Here is a 27,359-nt window from a genome sequence, read left to right on the forward strand (position 1 = left end):
TACACGTTAACCGGAATTTATGGGTAGCTTTATTTGTTTGGATGAAGCACAATTTAAACTTAATGGAGTTGTCAATAGGTGTAATTATGTGTACTGGGTTGAAGATAATATCTACATTATTGTTAAAAAGGTTGTGAATTTGCCTGGTATGAATGTGTGGTGTGGTTCGTCTCCTAGGGTACTCATTGGGTCTCGCCGTTTTGCAGGTACTGTAATTGGAGAAAAGTACCTAACAATGTTTGCTGATCCCATTTTCTCTGCAATGTACGGTAATGCCAAGTTTTATTACCAACAAGACGGCACTCCTCCGCACTATCATAGGGATGTGTCAGCATACCTGGATCAAAATGTACCAGGCCATTCGATAGGACCCATGGAACCAATCGAGTTTACTGCACGATTTCCAGAATTTACACGTCTCGACTTTTTTAGGGGGCAGAGTAAAAGATGAGGTGTACTGTCGTAAATCACGAAACCTTGACACACTTTAGGATGAGATTCAAGCGGTGCGATTCAAGCGAAATCTTATTGGACACTTTGGTGTGAAGTGTGGAATCAGTCATCACTCGTACTCAGAAGTGTATCAATGCTGAAAGCCACTATTTTAAACAATTACTTTAAACACCATTTGTAGCATTCAGTTTAGTCAGAAAGTACTTTTTTTTTCATACTGAACTTATAGCCTTACTTCTCTCAGAAACTGAATCTTGTAAGTTGGAAAATACATTTTCTTGGACAGTTCAAAGTGTGTATGCATTTTTCTGACGCATCCGGTATTTTCGAATTCTGTACTCGTTATCCATTCTGAATTTTCTGTATCTTCTGCAGAATCACTGTCGCTTTGACATGCATTACCTTATTATTCTGATTTTTGGCCATTTTGTACCTTTTCATCACTTGCTTCTTTCACTCAATCGTCAAGTGCATAGACATAATTTCGTTCTTCATCAGCGAAAAGTCAAAACTCATCATCACTTGACCCGATTCCTTCATCGTATTCCGTGTTTACTGGTCTCCCTAACCTTGAAAATAATATTCCTATTGCCACCACTGTCGAGTTCGAACAGCAACATTAAGAACGCGTATATGACAATAAAACTAAAAACAGTATTTAAGATTTGCTGTTGTTTTGTACACATGTGCTGTTGAAAACACTCATGAAGCATTAGAGCCCAAATCAAGCCTAAATAAGCATCGTAGCAGCTCGAATAACCGCGTCAAATCGAGTGGTGACTTTCTAACCGCTTCAGGTGACCGAGAATCACCTCACGAGTGCAGAAGTCTTAAACTTGTTTTGGCCTGGAAAGATTTTGGAAGAATATAGAAAAATGATCTGTTATTCAGATACTTTTAAAATCAGACTATTGTCAGCATGCGATTAATTCGAACCCGTCTAAAAAATAGGGTTAAATTTGTTCATTGCTAATAAACAAATATTATTCAATGCAACGAATCAATTTATTGCCAAAAAGATAGATCCAATTATTGAAAATAATTGATAAAAACAAATCAAATTATTGCAAGAAGCAAATAAAATAAAATAATTTCTTCCCTCCCCCCCCCAAAAAAAAATACTTGCGATCGCAAATCATCAATGTAAACAAATCTGTCCACTGAAAATACTAAAATCTGATGTATACACCACATGACTTCCTTGTACGGAATATTAAATTATACATATTTTTTCCTGCATTTCATTTAAACTTATTTCCTCGAATTTCGTTAAGAGATATATTTCTCATTCATGTAATTCAGTTCACTTCGAGGCAAGGCAAAAATACATAAATCCTCAAAATATCTTAAGTATTCAAAAACATAAAGTACCAAATACATTTAAAACAATTTAAAAAAATACAATTAAAATTACAGTTTCTACGCAAAAACAAGCTATTCGGCCAGCGGGAAAGAAGCCAGATTTTTCGGTGCACAAAACTGAAAGTTTACTTTTGATCTCATTCGGCAAAAAGACACTGAATATGAAGAAACTGATTTAATTCATTATTCTGCTAAGTTTCAAATGTAAACAGATCATAAAAACCAAAAACCACATAAACCAATCGCTTTAAAAGCAAAAAATGCACAATTTACCAACATACAAGAATTAAAATCTTAAGATCACAGAGCCAGGTAACAGAGCGGGAATATATAAAATTGGTGCAGCCGATTGAAACGAAAAAAATAAAGGAGGTGCACAACTACATGTTATATAGCAGTCCCATATATAAAGTTTAAACATTCTGCTGCTACTCGTTCTTAAGCAAGCTATGCGAAATAAATACATACGTACGTACAGCCGTCATGAAACAAAATCTCTGCTGAATCCATTTTACAGTCCGTTTTGGCAAAAACAGTTCTTTATTCTGTCCGTACTCGCAGATGTCGCGCGAAAACATCGTTGAAATGGTTTCGAGAACGATTGAAATGCGATTCTTGAAATTTTTCGCGTTTACATAGTACTTTCCTTTGTACAAGGAAGTAAATATTGGTATTTAATTAAATATTGCTAATTCTTTACGCTCTTAAGTGTTGTTTGAAATACAGAAGATAGGCTATCATCATTTAACAATTAAAATAACTGCAGACAACAATTAGCTTCCCTTGCGCAAACACTTATATAATACAAAACCTTGTATTGCGAAACTTTCCCTCAAATGGTAATGCGGTAACATAATGCATCAGACCCCTATTAGCGTGAAACCGGTTGTTTTCTTTTTAAAAGCTGTGTATAATCTGGTATAGAAGTCACGGAAGGTCACACACCAGACATCCACACAGACCTTCAGAGTATGGTAATTGATTTATTTGCGGGGGCGTCGAGCTTAAACATTGTGTGTTGAAAAAAAAAAAAAATTGGGCTGCACTTGTAGCTTGTGAGTTATTTCTGCATGGCGGCTTAGAACGCTAGAGATCTTTTATTTTTCGACTTTTTCCTGAAAAAAAAAAATGTCCAATCCCCTTGAAAGGTTCTCATTGAATGAATCTTTTTAACGAATTAAAGAATTTAGACTGTACAGTTAGGCTCGTTCTGAAGACTATGGCGTACGTCGCGTTCTTTCGAAATGCATGTAAAGTTCCTTTAAAACTAAAAGATTGAATTTCGCCGAAGTTTAAATGAAGCTACGTAATATTTTATCTATTATTATTTTAGTAGTTATCTATTATTATTTAGTAGTTATTTTTTAACCTGCTAAGAATATAATTTATATACAGGACGGTTTCTAATATATCTATTTACTGTAATTCAAGTGAAATAATTTTAGATTGGCCTGTGTCTTATTTCAGGAAGATCATACAGGGGGAAAAAAAAAAAATCTTGTGACAAAGAGCAGAACACATTATTCGCCAAAGAAAAGGACTTAATTTTTCTAAATACTTACCTGTTAGCCGTCTAAACGTGTAACGCATAAATTGTTTATATTTCAAATTTAATGAAGTAATGAAATAAATTTTTGCCTACTTAGGTCTTAAAGTTAAACAAAATTTTATTTATGCGGAAATTTAGTGTAACGTATTTCTGTTTAGTCAAGGTATTATTTATTTACATGCATAAAATGAAGTATGAATTAGAATATGAATGAATGATGAATATGAATAGATATGAAATTAGAATATGAATGTATGATGAATATGAATAGATATAAATTAGAATATGAATGTATGATGAATATGAATAGATATAAATTAGAATATGAATGAATGAATGAGGTGAATGATGAATATGAATAGATATGAATGAATGAGATGAATATGAATTAGAATATATTAATTAGAATTAATATTAACATATGTAATGTTATGAAGTTCGGTAAGATTATATGCGAATTAAAAAAAATATAGATGAATTCTTGAATATACTGTTTGTTCCATTCACTTTTCAAAAATGGGGTCCACCAGCGGCCGAGCGGTAACGTCGCTAAACACTGGTAGTTCGAATCCAGCGAACGGGCCTGGCTTCAAGGGCGTTTTCGTGGTTATCCCCATATGTAACGTGTACAGAGCCAGATTTCCTTAAATAGTCCTCCACGAAAGCATCCCTCCCTTAAGCAGATAGTCCTCGAGGCTTTGTCGTAGTTTAATAAACTAAACCACTTTAAAAAATGTTACGGTAGTTATTTAGAACAGCTAAGGAACTGTTAAAAGCTTCTAGCGTTTTTTGTTGAGAATTTAATCTAAATTTTGTCGATGACATACAGCTGGAATGATATTTGATTATGTCAAAGCCCGCGTGTGTTAACTGTCTAAAGGAAAGATGTATTTTAGTTGTTACCTGATTAAGGCATAGGACACAACTATTTGACCAAGAAACGGGATGCGGATGTCTTCATAAAGGACTTCAATAGGAAAAGTGGTTCGTGTTTATGTTGCACATAGTAAAGCCAGAAGACGCCTGTAGTTCGCCGGAATTTAAGCCCTGTCGAAGTATCTGTTTAGCGTTCTTAACCAGTCAGTCACTAAATGGGCCTTGGGTGGATGCCTTCGTGAAGGACTTTCTGAGAGAAGATTGTGATAATCATGCTTTTCACAATGTTCTTATCTGTTCTGATACTGGTCAGTTGCTGCAGTTATGGGACTTCAAAATTAGGGAGTAAAGATGTTTTAGAATAAAGATGTTTTTGATTGAATGTAATTTGCTCTTTCGCCATCTAAAAACCAACGTCTTTTATAATAATTGGAGGCTTTGATCATTTAATGCATTCACTAAACCAGTGTCCAAAGGCTAGTGCTGTGTTTTGTTCTCAGTTCGCTGAATAGATTTTGGAAATAATATAAACAGTTTGAAAGTTGTGACGCCGAGAGATGAAAAGTTTGTCGTTTGCTCTTCTTTTTATCGCATTAATTATAGTTTTTCTACTGCTGATGACAATGCGATTTATTTTGCCTGAACATGTGTATCGAGCGAGCGCTGCAGACTACCTAATGTAGTAAAACATTAACGTTCACGACATCTGTGTCTGTGGAAGAGGTTTTTTTTTTCTTTAATTAAAGCATGCATATGCGCTTTATAAATAGCATTCTCTCGTTATATCGTAGCAGTCACAATTGGAGATGAGGTTGAGTGCATTCTGCAGTGGTATTCTTTTGTTCAGGCACTTTTTTAATCTGGGATATTATATTTTGTGTTTTAATATTAGTATCAAACGCTGTTTTTTTCGCACACTAGATGTGAACGATATCCGGAGGTTGTTGACCGCGCCTCTGTGAGAGGAAAAAAAAGAAAAAAAAAATCGAAGGATATCTTTTTCACAGTTTGTTAACCAGCGTTACAGAACGGAACCCGGGGCGGCTGTTTCAGATGGATATGCGATCATCTCCGCGAAGACAAGCGCATTTTGATGTCTGTTGCCAAGTTCAGTCTGCTTATCTTGTGCTGTGGGGGCGCGGAGCCCACGCCTGGAAACAGCTTCGATATTGTTCTGTCTTGCGTAATCTTCTCCCCCCTCCCCATCCGCGCCTTTGGTTTTATGCTTATGCGGTGTTTTGCTGTGACTGTCTTTTAACACACGTAGTGGTCGGAAGAATTTGGCTGTAGTGTTGCATAAAAATAATAATACAGTAGAGTCCCGCATACTCGACATTATGTGGACTGAGAGACTGTCGAGTTTTACGGAATAAGGGGTGGGTTTTCAGATTAATATTTAACTGTAAATAATTTAACAGTAAATTACTGTGGACATTTGTAGCACAATATTGGACACGCAAAAGCACACCATACAATTAAATTAATTTTTTAATGTTTTTAATGATTTTTTATGTCAAGTTCTAGCACAATAGGAGTTATAAAAAGAAGAATACCCTAAGAACTGAATAAAATAACCTAATACAACAATGATAGAAAAATGATTAGTAGCTCTTTTGGTAAAAAAAGTCGTGTGATTGTAGATTGTCTCTTACACTCATTCCGAAGAAGCAAACAGCGTTGCCAAGTATTACAACATATCTTGAAATTTGTTAGGCAGTTCCAAGAATTAATGGCACAATGCGAAAATGGCAAACATTAATGAAAAAGAACACAAAAATCTTGCAACCGAAAAGGAAAGACGTACGCAGAAATAATAATTATATGTGCTGTGTGTAATATTTGCTTTGTCTGGCTTAGAGATATCTTAAAAAAGTTCCCGAAAAGTTGCGGAGTTGTACAGAATGTCGAGATATCGGGAGTCGAGTTTGCGGGACTCTGTTGTAGTAATAAAAAATTACTGTGAAACTTTAGTCGACCATTTCTAAATACTACCGTTATTTTTGTCGCTTAGAAGGTATAGGTGGTTAGGGGAACCTACTACGGTACCGTCGGGCCCTTGTTCGAATCCCCGAGAAGACATGGATGTTTGTAAATGTGTAGTGTCGGTGCGGTATGGCGGCACTCTAAATATGTGGCGAGCCGAAAGTCCTTTCGTGTGGATTGGTGGGAGTGGAGAGAGAGGTGGGAAACCCCCGGATCCCCCCCCCCCGGAAATTGGGTGTTGAAAATAGAAGTCCAACCTCTCTTCGGAGTAGGCTCTGGTAACCTATAGAAAACCAAAATCGCGTTTAAACATTATTAGTGGTCGTCTTTAATTAATGTTTCATTTTACACACAGTCATTTCATCGATTAATGTAGTAAATTAAAACAAGATTCAGTTTTCAACCCGAGTGCTTAATATCACTTGAATAGGTAAAGATGTGAGGTCGTAATTCGGACTGGGGAAAAAAAAAAAAAAAAAAAAAAAAAATTAGCAATAAAATATTTTTGTTAATTTAGTGAACAAATGTCAGCATTGGAGCACAGTCTCTAAATTTTTAATTAACATTTTGTTCTCCGGAAGTAAAAATGTAAATAATGTTTTAGTTGTATAAATTTAAAAATAATATGCAATAAGAGGAAAAAATTCCTCGCTTTCGTTAGAGTAAGTATGTATCTGGAAAAATAGTTAATTTTAATTTAAAATTTAGCATCTTAATTGTCTTAATTGTTAGTCAATACCGTACTCTTGTTTTGGTTGATCTTTGGATTATGGTAACTTGGCGATTTGTTGGCGAAAATTTGGCGACGAAATCTGCTACAGCAACCTTCTACTTTTTTTTTTTTCGGCGCCATTTTGTCTTAACGAAGTAAAGACATTTTTCTTTTCTTTTTATTTACTGAACACTTTTTCCAACAATCTGCTAGCCGAATTACACTTATGCTAGAAATTTTATGGAACAAAACTGCTTAATCATGACAAATATTAACTGCAAAATTGGGAAAAAGTGCAGAATCGCAAACTCCTTGCCGCGTTTTTCAGAATCGCACATACACAGTACACGTCGACTTATTTTTACTTAAAAAAACATCCCAGAATTGCACAAAAATGGCATTGCGCACAATCTTTACTATATCCATGTACACTGCTTTTTTCTCATAAATTAGAAAAATTTCAGGAAAATGCAGGAAAATTTTGTGAATCTTTAAATTCGGTAAAAAGGACACATATGAAATTACCTGATCACAAAAAAGTATATGTCCTTTCCAAGGATGAACATTTGCACGTATAAAATAAATAAAATATCCAAAAAAACTTTTCCCTCTAAATTATCTATTCTAAACGTCACCTGCAAATTTATAACGCAAACATTAAAAATGGTTCCAAATACTTAGTGTCAAATATTTAAATTCTTTCCATGCTTATTTACTTCTACTCAAACGTATTCCAAATAAATAAAACTAAATACTACAAACATATAACTCTAAATAACTACAAACTACAAACATATAACTCACAAAATCACGATCATTAAATTAAAATATAATTAAGTTAAAAAACACTACTTAAAATATAAATAAGCACATACATTAAATTAATAAAAATTAGCTTACAATCCTAATTACTTTAAACTAATTCATTGCTAATAACAATTTCCCAATAATACCATATTAATTTATTTATTCCTTACATGCATAAAAATAATATGCTCAAATGATTAAAAATATACTAACTTACCTAATCTTCTTCACAATCTTGATTGCATGGCGGATAAACTTTTCTTATAGATTAAATAATCCAGTAGTCAACTGGCATTCTATTCACCCACTAATAAGAAATCCCCATACTCAAACGACTTTCAGCAAACCACGTACCCTTCCTTACACTCCGTTTCACAAAATGTCCATTTTCACCAGATTTCTTGCACCGCCATTCAAACTTATCTGTAATATCCTTCCCTTCACACAATCTCATTTCATTTCCACATGGGCATTCATACTTATCCGCAATTAATCCTACACTCATACACCATTCAAGCAATTTTTTTCGATTACACATAAACCGAACAAAAATTTCGGATTTACTTTACATAGGGCCATGGGATCCAAATATTAAGCAACACTTTCACAGAACATAGAATGAACCTAATGCTATAAAGTACGGCAGATATTTTTACAAATTTACCCCCTTTAAGAACTGTGATTCGTCCATAAATGTCACATGACATATCTCATGATCTCTCATTTCCCTCACACAAAATAATGCGTAATCGGAACTGACTACTTCTCACATTATTCCCAAAGTCCTAGTAACCTTTATCGCCTACGAAAATGTCGCCAAATTACCTGTTACCATATTCCAAAGATTAACCCTTGTTTTTTCATTTTGTTCTCCGGAAATAAAAATATAAATAATGTTTTGGTTGTGTGAATGTATAAATAGTATGCGATAAAAAAAATTCTCGCTTTCGTTAAAGTAATTATGTATCTGGAAAAAAATAATAAAAATACATATATTTCGTGTATAAGCCGATCATTTGTGGATGCTTTCCAAAAGCTAAATTTAGACTTAGACTCTATAATTGACCGAGCAATGTTGCCGGTTCCGAAGGGGGAGGCGCCTTATATACGGATCAGCTGATTTCTCAGAAAACATAGGTACTTTACTGTTATTGCAAATGATAAACAGACAAATATTGTTCATTTACGAGCAGCAAATCAACGCTGAGCAGTCGTTGTTTTCAAAATTTTCAGCAAACGCGATTGATTACTTGTATTTTGAAATTTGCCTTATCAGAATTCATTCCTCTTCGCCGCTCATCTTTTAGACAAAAAAGAAAATGGCATATTAAGTACGACTAGCAGAGATGCCACAAATTCATTTGTAGCCTTGTATATGTACAAGGCTACAAATGAATGGGAAAACGTTCTAGGTTCGAATAGGATTAGCAGAGTCGTCGTGTTTTCAGAAGTGTTCGTTTTAGAGAGGTGGTCGCCGCAAGAGAGTTTTTTTGTATTGACCAACAATATTAAAATTGCGTTTATTAATTTTCCGCATTATAATGTCAGATTAAAATGTAATAAAAAATACCACAAGACTGGTTACCCGCTCCTGTGGCTGGGATATAGCTCAAAAACTACCCTACACCTACCCCGTGTGTTCTGCAGGATTTGAACCCGAGTCGAACTACCAGCGCTTAGCTCTCTTACCAGGCCCGCCAACGGCCGAGCAATAAAATCGCTGAACACCAGTAGTTCCGACCAGCTGAACGGGCTCGCTGCATGGGCGTATACATGGTTTTTCCCATGTGTAACGTGTATACCAGTATATTTCTAGCTTCCCTAGAAAGACCTTTACGAAGGCATTCCCCCCTTAGACAGATAACCGTAGTGTGCTTTGTCATAATCAACTAAACCAAACTTAGACCGCTCAACCACTGGTTGAAAGCTCATGAAACTCTTATCTATTGAAATGTGATTGTTCTAATAGTAACATAACTCCTAATAATTAATAAACGTAAAATTAGTATTTTGAGAGACGACAAGAATGCTATTACATTTATAATTCTTGCAATGAAGACAGACGAGAAACACGCCAAAGTAAAACATAAAAATACCAAAGCAGAAACTTCAGATTTTACTCAAGACTATCGATTTTGAGGGCAAAGAGGTACAGGTCCCTCTTCATCAGGAACAAAAAAATCTGCCAAAAAGTTGCTTTGCTAATTTTAAATCCTTGCAGTATTTGAATTTTAAAAAAAAGTTGTAGTAAACTTCGGAATGGATTATATATACTCAGTGAGTATCATTTGAAAATATCACAGAGTATTCTGTTCTTAATTTATGAATACAATCACAGATTTCTTGTTAAAATTGAATAATCTAAATTTCCGTTCTCACGCGCATGAGTTCGAAGATTAAAAAAAGAAAAAAAAAAAAAAAAAAAAAATTCGGTATGGTATTCGGCGATAAAAATAATCGCGTTGTGTCGAAATGGCAGAAGCTTTAATATGCGGGAAGATCTTTACCTTCGTCTTTGATATCTGGAGTTGTTGCTAAATCGTGATGTCACGCCCGCATAGCTCTGTGAAATATCACTTCCTCGTCTTCTCATACGCAGTCTCGATCTCGCTCTTACTTAAACGCTGTTGAAGAAGCGCCGTAGAGAACTTTTTGTATTATTTATTAATTGGTAACTCTACAACGGCTGGTTGATTTAGTGAATGTTGATGTCAATGGAACCTGATTTATTTCAAAAATGTGACTCAGTTTTGTACGACTAACACATCTACTATGCACTTTAATAGTATTCCGAACTCAATACGATGAATTTTAAACGCATTATAACTACTACTACTTGTTGCTGCTATGAAGGCGTATTTGAATTAGGTTGTTTAGTTCGTATTTAATTCATTAATGTGTGTCTGTAAAAACAAATAATCGTGATTTTAGTGCAAGATGTAATGGTTATCATTTTAACTACAGAATTTTGTTGCTCCAGCTCTGTTATAACTGTTCTACGTATTTAATCGTTTAAATTTTAGTTTAAAAAATAGGGTCTATATTTTTAAAAAGCAAAAAATAGCTTAATTTTTTTATTTGTAATTTAAAAAATATTTACAATGATTTGCATAGTGTTGTCATTCATTATCAAAAAATTTCACCGATGTCATTTGTCAGTCGCATTCGTAACACGCAGTTGGAAATGTTGGGAAATTTTCAGATTTTTAAATTGCGTCAAATGTGCAGACATTTAACGATAGAACAAAGCAACTTTTCCTTCATTCCGTCATAATGGACCATCATTAGCGAACGTTTTCCCAAGCGACACGTGATTGCGTTGTCATCATCATTACATTTTCCGTCTACCGACTTTTCATTTCGTTTGCTCAAAGTGCTTGAGTTTACGCCTAATTTGTGAGACCTAAGTTTAGACATTAGAAACAGAAAAAGGGGTTATCGTTCGATCTATAATTTATCAGCATAAATGAGGCCGAGTTATCAATAAAATAGATTTAAAATGGATCATTTGGCGAATGAAGCGTAACGAAATTCGATCAGATAAACGATGTTTTTATAAACAAATGGAAGTTTCAGATGCTTCGAATTAAACGTAAATTTAGTATTCATTTACTTAAGCAATACCGATGACCTCTATGAGCTTTTCGTCCTTCAAACTTGTGATAAATATATCAGTAAATGAAATATTATGTTCTCTCCGATGTTTTTATGCCGCAAATATATCTGAAAGCTTTCAGATTTTACATTACGTACATTACATTACAAATTTTATATTGCATTTTTTTAACATTTTGTGTGTTAGCTTAATATATTAAATATCGTGTTCTTCGCACTTAAATCATAAAATTAAATTCAACAGCAGTATCGCGAAATAATTTTAAAAAGAGCATATCTTTAGAATTTCTGATACAGTCTCGCGCTCTAGTGGTTTTTTTTTTTTTTTTTTTCCGTGCAATGTTGCCATTGCTCGCTTTGACATCGTGGAGTTTCTTAATCGAAAACTCATAAATGCTTTACAAAATATGAAACAGATAATAAAATAAACTCCAAATTTGGGCTTCCAGATGCCCACATTCGGGTAGAGACGTACGTTATTCAAAATTGGATATCTTTATGTACATATGTTTTTTCACAGTGCGAGAAGCATATATATATATATATATATATATATATATATATATATATTCATGTAGATTCTTCCTTATTTAATTTCTTTAAATATATCACAGAGCTCTAATATTTGGTGGCAACAGTTTAGTCCTTCTAGGCAAATTGCCCCTTTGGACAGACTTAACAGAAATCTCATCCCCGCTTAAAATAGGATGGCTTGGCAAATCCTAAGAGCCTTTTGAATATTTCATATAAAAGTGAAAAGAAGAAAAAAATTTGTTTTGTAATATAGTATATTCCTCTTTAATAAAGCAGATTTTGAAATCTGCGTTTATGAGAAACAGATTCAAAAATGTTTTTTTTAAAAAAACACATCTGTGCTATTGATTAAAAAATTGCACATGAAATTAAAATGCATAAACGAAAGCTTTTGAATCTCGAAGTTTTTCATCAACATAATTTGATGAAAGATGTACGAGTTACCATTTAAATTTTATATATTTTCCCAGAATATTTTTAAATGAAAACAAGCTAAGAAGCATATTTCGAGAGTTAATATAAATAACCACTAAACATGGAACGCTAAATTCCCTCCAGAAAATTGAGAGTGTCGTTCAAATTCGATTTGAGATGATATTGCTGATTTAGACACAAAAAATTGCCTGTATTATCTGACAACGCATTCGAGATCAACGTGCTTTAAAGAAAGGTTAGGACTTTTGGATTACAGCAAAGCACACAAGGGCTATTTGCCTAAAGAAAGGATGCCTTCATGGAGGACGATTTAAGAAAACAGGCTTGCTTTTTCAGGAAACATTTTTTCTTTCCCCCCTCCCATCGAAATCGGTTATCCTTTAACGAACAGTTCTATTGGATGTCAATAAAACTATATCTTTCTGAAGATTTAATATAAAACGTTTAGCGATTTTTAGATAATAATTCAAAAAGATTCGAATTGCGAAGAAACTAGAAGACTGGAGTTTTTGAACATCATAACACCTTTAAAATATGAAATTAAAGGTATTTAAGACCCGTAAATAAAAATGATTACATAATTACACGCATGAATACAAATCTTATTGCGAATCTCATCTTATACTTCTATGAATACATTCTTCCTCTTGAGCAATCAAGATGGAGAAAACTATGTGGAATGCAAAAATAATTAATTTTTTGTTGTATGTTATTTCTACGTCAACTCTGACGTATGAATAAAAACTCATTCACTGTTTCTGCTTTCTTACAAAGCATAAAATTAACATACATAATTAAACTTCTCTAGAATTATTCTACAGAAAGAATTATTGTATAGAATCTTTGTAAAATATAGAATATCATAGAATTGTTGTGTAGAATCTCTATAGTCTATTATGGAATTATTGTGTGGAATCTCTGTAAAATATTATAAAATTATTGTGTAGAATCGCTATAGACTATGGAATATTAGAAAAATATTTTGTAGCATCCGTATAGACTATAGAATATTATAGAATTATTCTGTAGAGTCGCTGTAGCAGGGGTTCCCAACCCTAGGCCGTGGGGCACCATGGCGCCGATCTTTTAACGTGTGGCCGCCGCTGTGTGCACAAGAAAAATGTTTTAGTTTTCTATAAAATTGTATGTGAATGTGTTCTCATTGTTAATGAAATAAAAACAATTCTTATATTTTATTTTTTAATTAATTTTTTTTGCACATTATGTGCATGTATTATTAATTCTATCCAGCTATAAATTCACCTTGAAGAAGTTAATAGTGCCCGCCATCCAACAGATGTTCTAGAATGTGCTCTTAGGGACAAAAAGGTTGGAAACCCTTGCTCCATAGAATATTTTTAATCTTTATAAATGTACATAATTAAACTTCTATTTTGTGAAAGTACGCCTTGCGAATCGATCAAGAAATGCCCCAAACACTAATGCGTGTGTATCTACAAATGGAAATGTATTAAGAATAGACGATCCCTCACTGCTCCGGCCGGCTGCGTAGCGCAGGTAAAAGTGTTTAGATACGGCGGTATGACTCACGGCTCAGGTATGATCGGTTGGCATAGTTTTTGAAGAGGCTTCTCTCTTGTCATGTTTTGAGAGTTACTAGTCGGTCTCCTTCCTCGTTTGTCTTGTCTTTCGTTCGAAGAGTACGAAGTAGAAAAAAAGGATACTGTTGAAATGCGAATGTAAACGTCGCATTGTCAACTGCGCATTTAGAAGGCGTTTTCGAAAATTACCAGGTGGTGTACGCGATTAGAGTTTTGACTGTCGTGATAAATATTCATTTAAATAAAAATCTCTATGCTCTACCTGTGAATTTTCATCCGAATGCATGTACCATACTTCAATACTATATTAGGCAACCTACTATAGTCTTAAAATTTTTTTTTTAATCATCAGTATTTTTAGCTCAAAGGGCTATTAGTCTCAAAACGGCATTTTGGGTCCTTTCACTTTTTGCATTGATTCACTTTTCAAACTGTTGCCACCAAACATTGTCGCCATGTATTATATTTAAAGAAACTGAATAATGAAGAACCTGCATGAATGTTTCTCACCTTGTGAAAGAACAGCAGTACCTAGAGCCATCGAATTCTGAATAACGTAGTCCTCCACCGAACATGGACACTTGGAAGCCCCAATTTCGAATTTGTTTCATTATCTATAATACATATTTTGTAAAGCATTTATGAGTTTTTGATTAAGAAACTAAGATTTCAAAGCAAGCAATGGCAGCACTATATGAGAAAAAAAATTTTTTTTTTTTTTCTTTATCTCCATCGCGCGAGATAGTGTATTGGAAATTCTAAAGATATGCTCATTTTAAAGTTATGTTGCAATATTGCCGTTGAAATTGAATTTAGTGGTTTAAGTGCGAAGAACATGATATTTAATAAATAAAGAAAACACATAGAACGTTAAAGAAAGCCCTTTTAGGCGTAATATAAAATTTGAAAGCTTTATTTTTTTTTAAATTTCTTTTTATATTCCCTAGAACAAAATGTTTAACCCTTGCGCCCACAAACGAGTCGACTAGTTCATCTGCAAGCGATTCTGCTTCGTTCAGATTGTCAGCTAACACCTGGAGTTTAGTTTGGGTCGATTTCCTCAAACTCATGTTGAAAGATACCAGTAGGATGTATGATTCGTTACAAGAAAGGTTTTATGTTTATTTCAACAGACAAATTTATCACAATAATAAATAAATATATTTACCGTTAAATAGCAAACTTTAAAAACTGTATAAATAATTCAAGGTGTGTAACAGCTATTATAGATGGGTTGTAATTATCTAGAAAAAGTGTAAAGTCAGAGAGAGGGACCAATATAAACAGATTTTGTAATGGAATGTGGGTGCGTAAATATAGCATTGACGGTTAACGCTTTTTAAGATCGGTTTGTGAAAGCGGTCTGCTGGTGTAAATCATAATTTCCAATGAAACTTTTGAATAGTACGCGTATAACTAATAGGAAGCCAGAGTTGAAAGGCTTGCATTTTATTTGTGGGACTGCGGACACAAACCGGCTGCCCAAGATTTATCGAGAACGATCTTCTAGTCGACAACTGCTGAATCGCGGAATGTTCGAGCGTATTAACTGGGAAATAGGCAAGAGTGAATCTTGTTTCAACGTTGGTGGTCATACTTTCGAACACCTGTTGTAAAAGGTTGAAATGATTTAAAATTGTGGTTCTTTACATTTTTACTTGTTTGTTGTTCAGCATACTTGTTTGTTGTCCCAGTACTTAAACATGTGCCATTTCCTCATACACGTTTCATCACGAAATATGTGTATTTTGGCCCTCTCTGCAGGCTTTTTTATATTTTTGCTAGATATTTTAGAATCAGTCTGTATTAAAGTGTGATCCCTTTGATGGTCTGTTCTTGGCGCAGTTGGGGAGGGGGCAACGCTTTCTGAACGGGGACCGGCTAGCTGGCTCGCCACCAAGCTGCTGTCGGCCTCTTAACCATAGAGTTCAACAGCAGTTTTCTTGGTGGTATATCTAAACGTACACCTACGTAGCTGAACTCGGTTGTCAATTCTTTGTTCCTGGCTGGGCAATGGAGTGGTCTTGCAGGGGCAGGGTTAGGCGTGAGTATTACAGCCGTAGATAGGGTTACTGATGCTTTGGGACGGATAATTCCATGTGTTTGTATATAGAGTATGAGGTACGGATAATTCCAAGTGTTTGTATGTAGAGTATGAGGTACTGTAATGGACACGAAATTAATCGAAAGTATAAAACCATTTTTTGAAAAACCGCTATGTAAAATAACGATGTAAACACCTGCTTATGCGTCCACTGAAATAAAAGAAGCAGTGACTGAGATATGTATGTCCTGATGATTTGCCTACTGACATAAAAGAATCAATAGGTGAGATATAGTCCTGATGGCCCTGAAAGGGATTTGCGTGCTGAAACAAAAGAAGCAGTAACTGAGATATGTCTTGTTGAGCCCGAAAGGGATTTTCCCACTTGATTGTCGATGTTGTCTTGCGTCTTTGTTGTGCGTGAGGTTCGTCTATTTAACCCGCTACTGTGTTTGGACTTCGAAGCTGGAGACCTATTTGGGTGCTATTTCTGCTGACACTGCGTCAGAAAGTGTAACTGGAAGAAACTGAAATTGGGTGCTTGTTTGAACCTGATGAGACGATGAATCCAGGATGTCACGTGTAATTTTGTGAAGCCCATATTTATGCTCAGTGTCTCTTGCTGTTTCAGTCTTACCTTAGGGTCGGTGGTATACCTGGCGATATATTGTATCAATAATAAGTATGTGGCTTTATCCTAATCGTGAGAAGACTTTCAATCTTAATGTTAAAGTTATTCCGAGACTTTCAATCTTGATGTTAAAAAGCTTTTCCAATAGGATGGTAGTTTACCTACCAGTACGCCTTCCGATATCATGCCAGTTGTGCGACAGGTCTGTACCCATATCACTGATGACAAAACCTTATTCACTTATTCCTGTCCTGTCCTGTCCTGTTCTAAATAAAGGAGAAACCTCCTCTTTTTATTTTCTTTTATTTCACATGATCATTCTGTCGCTTTGAAGAGTCTGATACTCAATTTAAATAAACTCAAAGAACTGAAACCTCAGTTAGCTGTAATTCCAGGAGGCCTAACTAGTCAGCTTTAACCTTTACATGTCTGCATTAATAAACCATTTAAGCGATTTATGAAGGAGAAGTGGAACAGCTGGATAAAGTCTTCAAATTCTGAGGTTCCACATCAGGAAAAAGGAAGACATTTCGCAAGTTTGTGAATGGGTGAAAGCTTGATGGAATGCTGTGAAAACAGAGGCAGTGGTTAAGAAGTGTGGCATTAGTATTGCACTGGATGGTAGAGAGGACAATTTGTTGTATGAGGACTCAGATGCTGATTTAGAAGAGGTTTCAAGTGACTCTTCACTTAGCTCTGGGAATGAGTGTCTGGGTTTTGACGCAGAAGATTAAAAGGTGTTCTTTCCCAGATAGATTGGGTATTTGCAGAAATTATTACTTTGTATTACATTATATTTAAAATACTGTAAAATCATTATAATGATCAGTAATAAAGTTTTATCCTTCAAAAATGTGTATAAAAAAGGGGTGCGTCTTATACGCCTGCAAATACGGTAATTCGAATAGATCTACCACTAGAATAGGAAGACATATTTAAGGTTGGTTATTCAGAAGTCTTGGGTCACAATATAATTTTTATAAATCTGGTTGAAACTGTTTTCTATAATATATAGTCGCAATCAGTTGGATTATCGCACCATCGTAATTTGGCTCTTATGCATAACAACCTTTGGATTTTTAAACCAACCTGTATTAAAAGAATAAATAATCGGAGTTTGATTGACGTTATCTTCAGAGCTGTAGATAAAGTTTTATTTTTGTGGATAAAGCTGTTGATATCGTCTCTGGCTCTGTTTTAAAATGAAAGTCAGCATAGACTTTCGGGTTTGTCTGCATCAGTCCTCATAAGAAAAATATTATATATTAGAAATTTATGAGATAGTGGTTTTATTAATCGCGAGTTGAGGTATCGTAAACCGCATTAATTGGAATTAAGCTATATTATATTAGCATTTGATTCGCTGCTGCCGTGTGAGATACGAGGGGCGCAGCCCGACCCTCCTGGCAGACTTTACGTTGCCCCATGGCCTTTTTTGCGGGCTGTGCCAGAGCAAGCCAAAAACACCTCCAACAACAGCTGCTGTCGTGTATTAATAAAGATTTTATAACTGTAAACTAAATTCATGACAATGTTTCATGAAAAGGCAGTTGTGAAAGTTATAGTAAAAACCCATATTCGGATGGAGACGTACGCTATTCAAAATTTGATGTCTTTAAGTACATTTGCTTCATCAGAATGCGAGAAACATACATACATTATGCAGATTCTTCATTATTTAATTTCTTTAAATATAATTGAGGGCTCTAATATTTGGTGGCGACAATTTCAAAAGTGATTCACCGTTTATAGTGAATCAACGCAAAGTGCCAAAATGAAATTAATAGCTCTTCTGAGCAAATTACCCCACCGGGCTTTTTTTAAAAAGAAATTTTGCTCCTTCTTTTCTCCCAAAGGATTTAATACTATGTCAAGTACATGTTTAGTTGTAGGGGAGTTTCTGTCATGGGAAAACGAAATAAAATAATTCCTTCTGTATAATGTTGTTTATTTTATTAATCGCAATAATGTCTTATTCTGTAAGATTTCTGTGCAGCGTTAAAGATCTATGTTTATCCGAAAATGTTTTGGATATGTGTATAGTGCTGCCATCTAGAGAGAAAGCATGAAAGTATTTCTGTTAGGCATTGCAAAGTACCAAGTTCTGTGTGAGTAAATATTTTATAAATAAGCATGCATTCATTTATGGGAACTCTTTTTAAAGCATGTTTTAAACCCTATCTTTAGAGATAATAATGCTTCAAGCTTGTTTTAAACACTCTTGCTTAAATCGTTATCTATTTTTAACATGTGTAATGTCTCGTGTTTGAAATTTAAGACACGTTTAGAATATTATAAAACGTATACACGTGTATTATAAAAATGTATTAAAGTTTTGAAAGTACAGAAAAATCATGCTTCCTTTAAAATTTAAAATGGTGGAAGTGTTTCCATTTTTACCTGTAAATTATATGTTCCTTGTAGTAAATTCGATTGCAGAAAATATTTAGCTAGCGGCAATTTTTTTTTTTTTTTTTTTTTTTTTTTTTTTTTTTTTTTTTTAAGTACATCTTTAAATACAACTATACTTGTTTATTATACTGGCAGAAATTTTTAATGAGGGTTAAACATAATTTTTTTATATTTTCTGTACTACAGTGTTATGATACGAACATTGCGGGCATTAAAAAAAGTTGTTCAAGTGTTTTGATGTGTTGAGAAAATTTGTTAAAATTGTTGAACTAGAAGAATGTGGAAATTCTAAAATAATTTTCAAGCTGATTTTTGTGGATTCATTTGAATAAGATAATTTGAAATACACAGAAATAATATGCATTTCCGCGTTTTTTTATTTCCCCCTTTCTTTGAATCGCTTAGTGTAACGTAGTGTAACAATAACAAGAATGATAAGCATAAATTAATTTTTTTGCGCAGTGGACCAGAAGGGGGTATTTCTTTTAATATTGAAAGTGGATTTTTTTAATTTGTTTCTAGAGGAAGAAAATCTAAAAAAATTTACAAAAATTTTAAATTTGCCTGTACTTTTCATTATTATTATTATTTTTTTTTTATTTTTTTTTTTTATTTTACAACACAGTTTTCACCGTTATTTATTACGATGATGTGATTTTTTTCGTCATTATTTTTTATGGTAGTGAAATATTTTATGAATTCTTAACGCAAATTACCTAGTATTTTTAAACATTATCTAAAAAATACAAGGTTTGAATTTGGTATATTTTATGTAAAGTTAGAGAGTAATAAAGTAACAAAAAAATGCAGTGTTTACTAAAATGCATTTGCTTGATGAGAAACGTGTATGAATTTCTTTCGAAATACAGGAGCATCTCTCTGAAACATAAACTTTAAGGTTGTATTTTAAATTAGCATAAATATAAGCTTGTTTAACGCATTACACACAAATACAATAAGAACGGGGGGGGGATGCACAAATAAGATTGAATTTTCAAGTAACATAAAGCTACTTAGAGGACATAAAATCTTTTCTTCTTTCTAATATCCTATGACCTTTTAACGCTTATTACGAATCATTCATCTGTAAGAAATATGAAAACGTTTTGGTCCAATTTTTAAGCCGTCGGAAACCGCAAGCAAGCTTTTATGGATTTTTCTTATGGATTTCTTCTGAATCGTAACCTAAAAATACGATGATTTAACGCTTTTCATTACAACACGAACAACGCTGTCCTGAATGATGTCGTGCATTTCTAGGCCCACCAGCGTCCGACTGGTAAAGTCGAGCCTTTTCATAGTTTTTCCCATGTGTAAGGTGTATATCAGCCAATAATCCTTAGAAAGTCCTCCACGAAGGTATCTCTCCCCTTAGGCAGATAGCCCTCGTGTGCTTTGCCATAATTAAACAAACCAGTCAAATATTTTTTGTAGAGATCTACTTTTTGATAGACTTTTTGTAGAGATAGCTACTTTTTGTTATTTTTAAATTTATTTAAAGATTATTAGATTTCTTTCCTTTCACTAATGGCCTTTACCAGACAGGTTCAAGTATCGCAGATTTTCCGCACGGGGACGTGACATGGTACTGTCTAATGACTGTTAAAATGAGTGATAAAATATACTTTCTTTTCACCGACAGCGAGGCAGCCGATCCACTGCGGCAGTTGGCATATCGGCCAGGTAACTCCGCTGGCGGAATTAACTTGTTTCACATAACACACTTTGGTGCACATTGTGCTCAAGACGAGTGCCTGGGAGTGCAAACAAATGTTAGGCGAGTCATTGGTGCAGTGATGGAAGAAGGGTGCAGTGCGGGTGAGGAGAACAATTTCAGTTTCACATTTACAGAGTTATAGATAGATGGTTACAACTTAAGTGCTGTCAATAGGCATCTACAACGTGAACAATAAATGCGTACTGTGGATAGTTAAAATAGTAAACATTTATGCACTTAAACCATTTATATACATACTTAATATACATACATTTATGCACTTAAACCATTTATATACATACTTAATATACATACATTTATGCACTTAAACCATTTATATACATACTTAATATACATACATTTATGCACTTAAACCATAAAATTCAATTGAACAACAATATCGCAAAATAATTTTAAAATGATCATATCTTCCGATACGCAGAATTACGCAGAATTCCGATACGCAGTCTCGCGCCGTTGGAGATAATTTTTTTTTTTTTTTTTTTTTTTTTTTTTTTTTTTTTTTTTCCGTACAGTGTTGCCATTGTTCGCTTTGAAATCGTTGAGTTTGTAAATCAAAAATTCTTTAAGGTGTTACAAAATAGGAAATCGATAATAAAACAAATTCCAAATTAGGGCTTCCAGCTGCCCATATTCGGTGGAAGATTGCAGTGTTCAAAATTGGATGGCTCTAGGTACCGTTGTTTTATAACAATACGAGAACGCATACATACATTTATGCAGATTCTTTATTATTTAATTTCTTTAAATATAACACAGGGCTCTAATATTGGGTGTCAACAATTTGAAAAGTGGACCGAAATTTATAGTGAACCAACGCAAAATGCCAAAGCGAAATTAATAGCCCTTCTGGGATAACAAATTCCAAATTTGGGCTACCAGATGCCCATATTCTGGTAAAAGTTTACGTTATTCAAAATTGGCTGGCTCCTGAGTACCGTTGTTTTATCACTCTGCGAGAAACATACCTACATTTATGCAGATTCTTCTTTATTTAATTTCTTTAACACAGGGCGATAATATTCGGTGGCAACAATTTGAAAAGTGAAACGGACATAAAGTTTTCGACTCAAAATACCAAAACGAAATTACCTTCTGGTCTTAAAAAAAATATCGATCTGTTGGAGAGAACAGGAAAGAGTAAACCGGACTATTTCAGTTCCGTGAACAGTTTTGTCAAAACAGAATAGTTTGTTATTAAGCCTTGATTATCCGTCATCTTGTTTTATTTTGGAATGTAAAAGTATCCTTTAGGAGAGAAAAATCTTATTCTAACGTGATACACTATGAGAAATTGTGTTTTGAAAAGAAGAAATTTATTGGGAAGGAAGAAATGAGACAGCGATTTTTCACTGGATTACAACTTGTAGACCAAGGCCGTCTTGCGCAGTAAATTGAAAGTACTGGTGCTAGTGGGTGGAACGCAAAAACGACCGATGTTCTGTGACTTACGAGTCCCTTTTCGCATTAAATATTGACGTACCATTTTATGGGCGGCATTTTCTCCCATACCTTTTCGCGTAAGTCTTGGAAGAATTTATTTCTGGAATGGCATTTCGAATCCATTAACCGTGTAGTCGATTGGAATGTCTCGATGACTAACCGGAATTCGTATTATCTCTGAAATGCAGGTTAGCTTATCACATTTTATGTGATGAGGGGAATGAGGGCCTTTGCTCGGAAGATTAACGAATGGTTTTACATATGTATTTTGTTTTTTGATAAAACAAAATCTTAGAAGCGTAGCAATGTGGGAAAGTTTTATCTTCACGTATTATATGATGTGATTATATCTATTTGTAGCACTGTACGCCAGAGGTGGGCAGATATAAATATCACGATACATGTGAATTATTCTTTGCAATTAGAATTGTGTTATACGATAATGGAAGTGTACATATACCAATGATGTCGTTGCTGCTAAATGCATTTACACCAAGATAATATGGAGATTAATTGAAGATAAACACGCCAGTGCAATTTTAAAATTATTCCACCTTCGCCCCCAAAACTGCGACTTTAGATTGGTGTAGATTTTGGGGGGGAGGGGGGACTATCGGTTTCCACGACGATCAAGAATAGGTCCTTCTTCAAACATAAAAAAATTTGGAAAGGTGAGTTTGGTTTATTTGATTATGGCAAAGTTCTCGAGGGCTATCTGCCTAAGGGAAGGATGCCTTCATCGATGACTTGCTAAGGGAAACTGTCTCGTGTATACGGTATGAATGGGGAAAACCACGAAGACGCCCATGCAAGTAAACAGCTCGTTCGCCGGAATTCGAAGCCCGGTACGAACTACCAGTGTTCAAGAACTTGACCGCTCGACCGCAGGGTGGGTCTGAAAAAGTGCTATTGAAACTTTGTTAAGAATTTATGCCAGTCTAAGATGGTTGTTTTTTACCCTATTTTTAAATTAATGTGATATTATTCTTCATCGGATGCGGAAAGATTTAAAACTCGGGGAAATATTTATACGCACCTGATTTTTAGTTGATTTTATCGTTGTTTTTTCCAGATGAAACGAAATGCCCTGGTAAACTTTGCTAATGAGCCATCCTGTTTCATTAACAGTGAGTATCACCATGTTACCAGAGTTGATTTTGTTTATTTTATTATAGCAGTACGCGTGAGGACTGTTTTTATTTTGCCTAAGAAGGGGATTGCTTTCGTGGAAAACTTTCTAAGGGAAACTGGTTCATATGTACTCTGTACATGAGGAAGGAGACGCCCATGCAGTTAGTTTATCGAATCCAGGTCACTACGAATGTTCAGTTATCAGAGTTTTAAAGCAGAAGAGACTTTAAGTTGGAGACGGTGGCTTTGCCATTTTTTTTTTTTTTTTTTAATACTGTCAAAGTGTGATGCCGTGAAGAGGAATGTGACAAAAGCTTTCTTTACAACTATTATCCTTCAGATTTAATTTTGGGCAGAGCACGCGAGGGCTATTTGTCGAAGGGAAGAGATGCTTTCTGGAGGATTATTAAGAGAAACTTGCTTCATTATGCACGTTTCACACGTGTTAAGCCACGAAAAGTCCCATGTAGTCGGCCCGTTCGCCTGCGTTTCGAACATAGGTAGCTATGCGTTCAGCAAATTTACCACTCGGCCGCATCTTTTAGAAGGGTGTCAAGTTGGTTCGTAAGTGCACCAGTCGTCTTAATATATCCGGTTGTGTTCTACTTAAACCCCGAATCTTCCTCTTGAATCATTTTGAAACTTTTTCGTTGAATCATTTTGAAACTTTTTCGTTTTAATATTTGAATTACAAAAATAATCTTTTTTTTAACGTCATAACTAGTTCGTAAAAGATACCCATAACTTTGTAAAGTTTTTGTGCTTCTCGCTGTAGGGATGCAAAGAACAAAAATAGTCGAGAAATAATTATCTTGGACTTAATTTGCCTTTCGAGATATCAGTATCCAAAATGGTAAACTAAACGTTAAAATTTTAAATTAATTCAAAATAAAATCATGAATTGAAGTAACTATTTTTATTTCACGCCCCAGTATTACATTATATGTGAAAAAAGTTAATAGTATAAATTGTACAATGGTCACACAGCTTATTTCGGTAAACAGCAGCACATTTTTTAATTATAGTGAAAACAATTTGATGTCGATACTGATTTACTGCTAGGTCTGTGTGTCTACTTCTTCCATTTCTGTTTTTATATCTGTTGCAGTTGTTAAATTATTTATCAGCAGCGTAAATGTGTTAACAGCATAACGATTCTGTGTATCTTCGCTATTGAGGTAATAATGGCTGGTGACAGATGACGGTCCAGTTCTGCTAATCCATTAGCTAAAAGCAGCTCTCGTCTATTCTTTGCGCTGCATGGATTGAAGCGCTGTTTTGTGAGAAAATCTAAAGCAGCTGTGTAATCTATTCAGGCGCAGTCAACATATAGTTTTTCAGCAAAATTGGCCGATTATTCTGTTGTTTGGTAATGAAATATTGGGTTTTACTAATAAATTAAAAAGCCAGCGCATACTATCGAAGATGATATATTTTTAGAAATTATTTGTTACCTTACTGTTGTTTTATTTGGCAGCTAAGCCTGATGGAAGTCGCAACGGTGTCTTTTCAGTCTCGGGGACTTAACCCTTTTTTTTGGGGGGGGGGGAGATACGGCGAAGCATATAGCGGCTGTCTTTGTAAGGCGCAGCAAAAACCTCGCGGACTAAACGTCGCGGAGAAAAACGACGTGGTAGAAAAGATCGCAGTTCTTACAATCGTGGTCGAGAATAAAGCGGTTCAAAAACTTCGTCGTCGAAAATGTCGTGGTAAAATTTATTACATCAAATTTCAAACTCACCCTGGTACATTCGTAATAACCATATCCATTTTCAGCTCAGAATGGACGAGCTTAAAACTATATATTGTAAATTAGCAAGGAATTTTTACGAAAGCCAAAAAATTATTCAAAACTCTGCCATTAAAATATGTAATTATGACATTAATGAACACCTTATGCCCATACTTAATGTAAATATTGATTGATGTTTTCTTACTGTTACCTGCATTATTGCTCAGCATTTGTATTGTACATTGTAAGCATGCTTATTATATTAAGCATATATCTCCTCTCGGCATATCCACATATTTTGTATCTTGTTATGCCTTTTGACAGGACTAGTGTTAATTTAATATTTCAAATGGCTCAAACTTATCCATTATTTAACCGCCTTTTTATTCTTTCCCCTTTTAAATTTTTCACTGAAGGAGTTAACCTACTTAATTCTTCCAACTGTTGTATGGAGGCCCACCAGCGGCCGAGCGGTAAAATCGCTGAACACTGGTAGTTCGGTCCGAGGTTGGAATCCCGCGAACGGGCTGGCTGCATGGGCGTTTTCGTGATTTTTCCCATTTGTAACGTGTATACGAGCCAGTTTCCCTTAGAAAGTCCTGCACGAAGGCATCCCTTCCCTTAGGCAGATAGCCCTAGTGTGCTTTGCCGTATTCACAATACACACCAATTGTTGTATGTCTCCCTTTCAGGATATTTGTCACCGGTTGGAAAGGCTTTCATCGGATGCCTTCCCCATTAGTCGACTTTGTTTCACTACACTTTTAAATTCTTATCTCATATTAACTTGTTATTAATAATTGAATGTTAATATCTTGCTTAACTTTATTACCTTTTTATTATAATTTAACGATTTACCTTTAAGTTATTTATAACAGAATCTATTATATAACTTGTTACTAAAATTTCTTCATATAGCTCAATTGTTTTTTTTTTTTTTTTAAATTTAGAAATTTTCTTTGTGTTAATTCACACATAATTAGTAATTGTTAAATCTGTTCGATAGGGGTAGGGCCTTCAGCCCAGGTGTCCAGGTGCATACTGAAGCGGAGACGATAACATCGCACACATGCGTTTTCAGGTTTTGAAAGTTGTAAATGCATGTTCGCATGAAGATTATAGAGCGCAAGAAGGAAAGAGGAATTCTTTTACTTCTATATTTCATATATTTAAACGAACTAAAAAATTTTTGTTGAAAAAAATAAGGAGAAAATTTAAGCATTTAAAAATTAAAAACGAGTAAAAAATTAATGCAACTTAAAAGGCTTAATAGATTAAATTTATACAGTTAATTAACAGAGGTCGTTAATAAATTAAGCTTTTTTTTATACGGTTTAACTGATAATTTTTCATGAAAAACGCAGTCTGGAAATGATGCTTAGAAAAGGGAAGATGAGTAACTGTATGAGGTTATCTCTATAAAAATGGCTTAGTTAATGATCAAATTATTTTCTTTCACATTTGTTAATCTGATATTTTTTAGTTAAAATGGCATTTGTTTTGTTTCTGTTTATTCTTAAAGTGTCGTTAACATTTTCATTTAGAGCGTGCAATCCTTTTTTGGGGGGGGGGATTTCGATGTGTTAGTTATGACGAAAGTTAGTTAAATAATATGTCACTATGCGATTTGAAAAACGCATGTGTGCGATGTTATCGTCATGCGATGATTTGCAAGTACTTTATTTTTTTACCACGATATTTTCGACGACGCTATCTTCGACCATGATGTTTCCTCTCAGGATCTTTTGTATCACGACGTTTTCGTCTACGATGTTATTGCCGTGATATGTTCGGCTGTAACTTTGTAAGGAAAGGGATTTGTGAAGGTTCGTTTTTGCATTGCCTGGGGGGGGGTTGGAATACGAAGATGGCTAGCCAGCTTGTTCTCCGATGTTCAGTCCCGAGTTTAGGTGTTGAGCAGTGCTGTGCTCTTCGACCACTGGTAGGCCTTTCTTATGGGGGGGGGACGAGAATTATAATTGTAAAAAACGTAAGAGTTCGACTTGTTTTGGATGCATAAACTAGTTTCAAACTCCTAACAGACCTAAAGCGAATTGTCGCTGTGCCTGAAATTTAACACAGCCTTGGAAAGGTTTAAAACCCTACAGAGACATTAGGATTATTTGGAAGCAGGAAAGATGAAAAATGAGCAACCGCCTTCGCCGGGAATCGAACAGCGGACCTCTGGAATACGCGCCCAGCGTGCAGACCACCACACCACGAAGGCATGCGAAGAAGGTGAGAGAAATAATACCTTATAACCCTTTTATTGAAGACAGCTTAGAACATAAATGCGCTTCTCGCGTTCACAGGGTTAACCAAAACTTGTGGTGACAGAAG

At 34.7% G+C, this 27,359-nt stretch overlaps 1 protein-coding gene across 1 annotated transcript in view; it reads left to right on the forward strand.

Annotated features, from left to right (window-relative positions):
* LOC118196936 (uncharacterized) overlaps positions 1-27,359 on the forward strand; it is an 86,924-nt gene that overhangs the window by 5,932 nt on the left and 53,633 nt on the right. The gene's annotated exons all lie outside the window — the stretch shown is intronic.

This window comes from Stegodyphus dumicola, chromosome 1, assembly GCF_044657685.1.
Source record: "Stegodyphus dumicola isolate Sdum_Otavi_A_Nest chromosome 1, ASM4465768v1".
In the NCBI taxonomy this organism is placed as follows: domain Eukaryota; kingdom Metazoa; phylum Arthropoda; class Arachnida; order Araneae; family Eresidae; genus Stegodyphus; species Stegodyphus dumicola.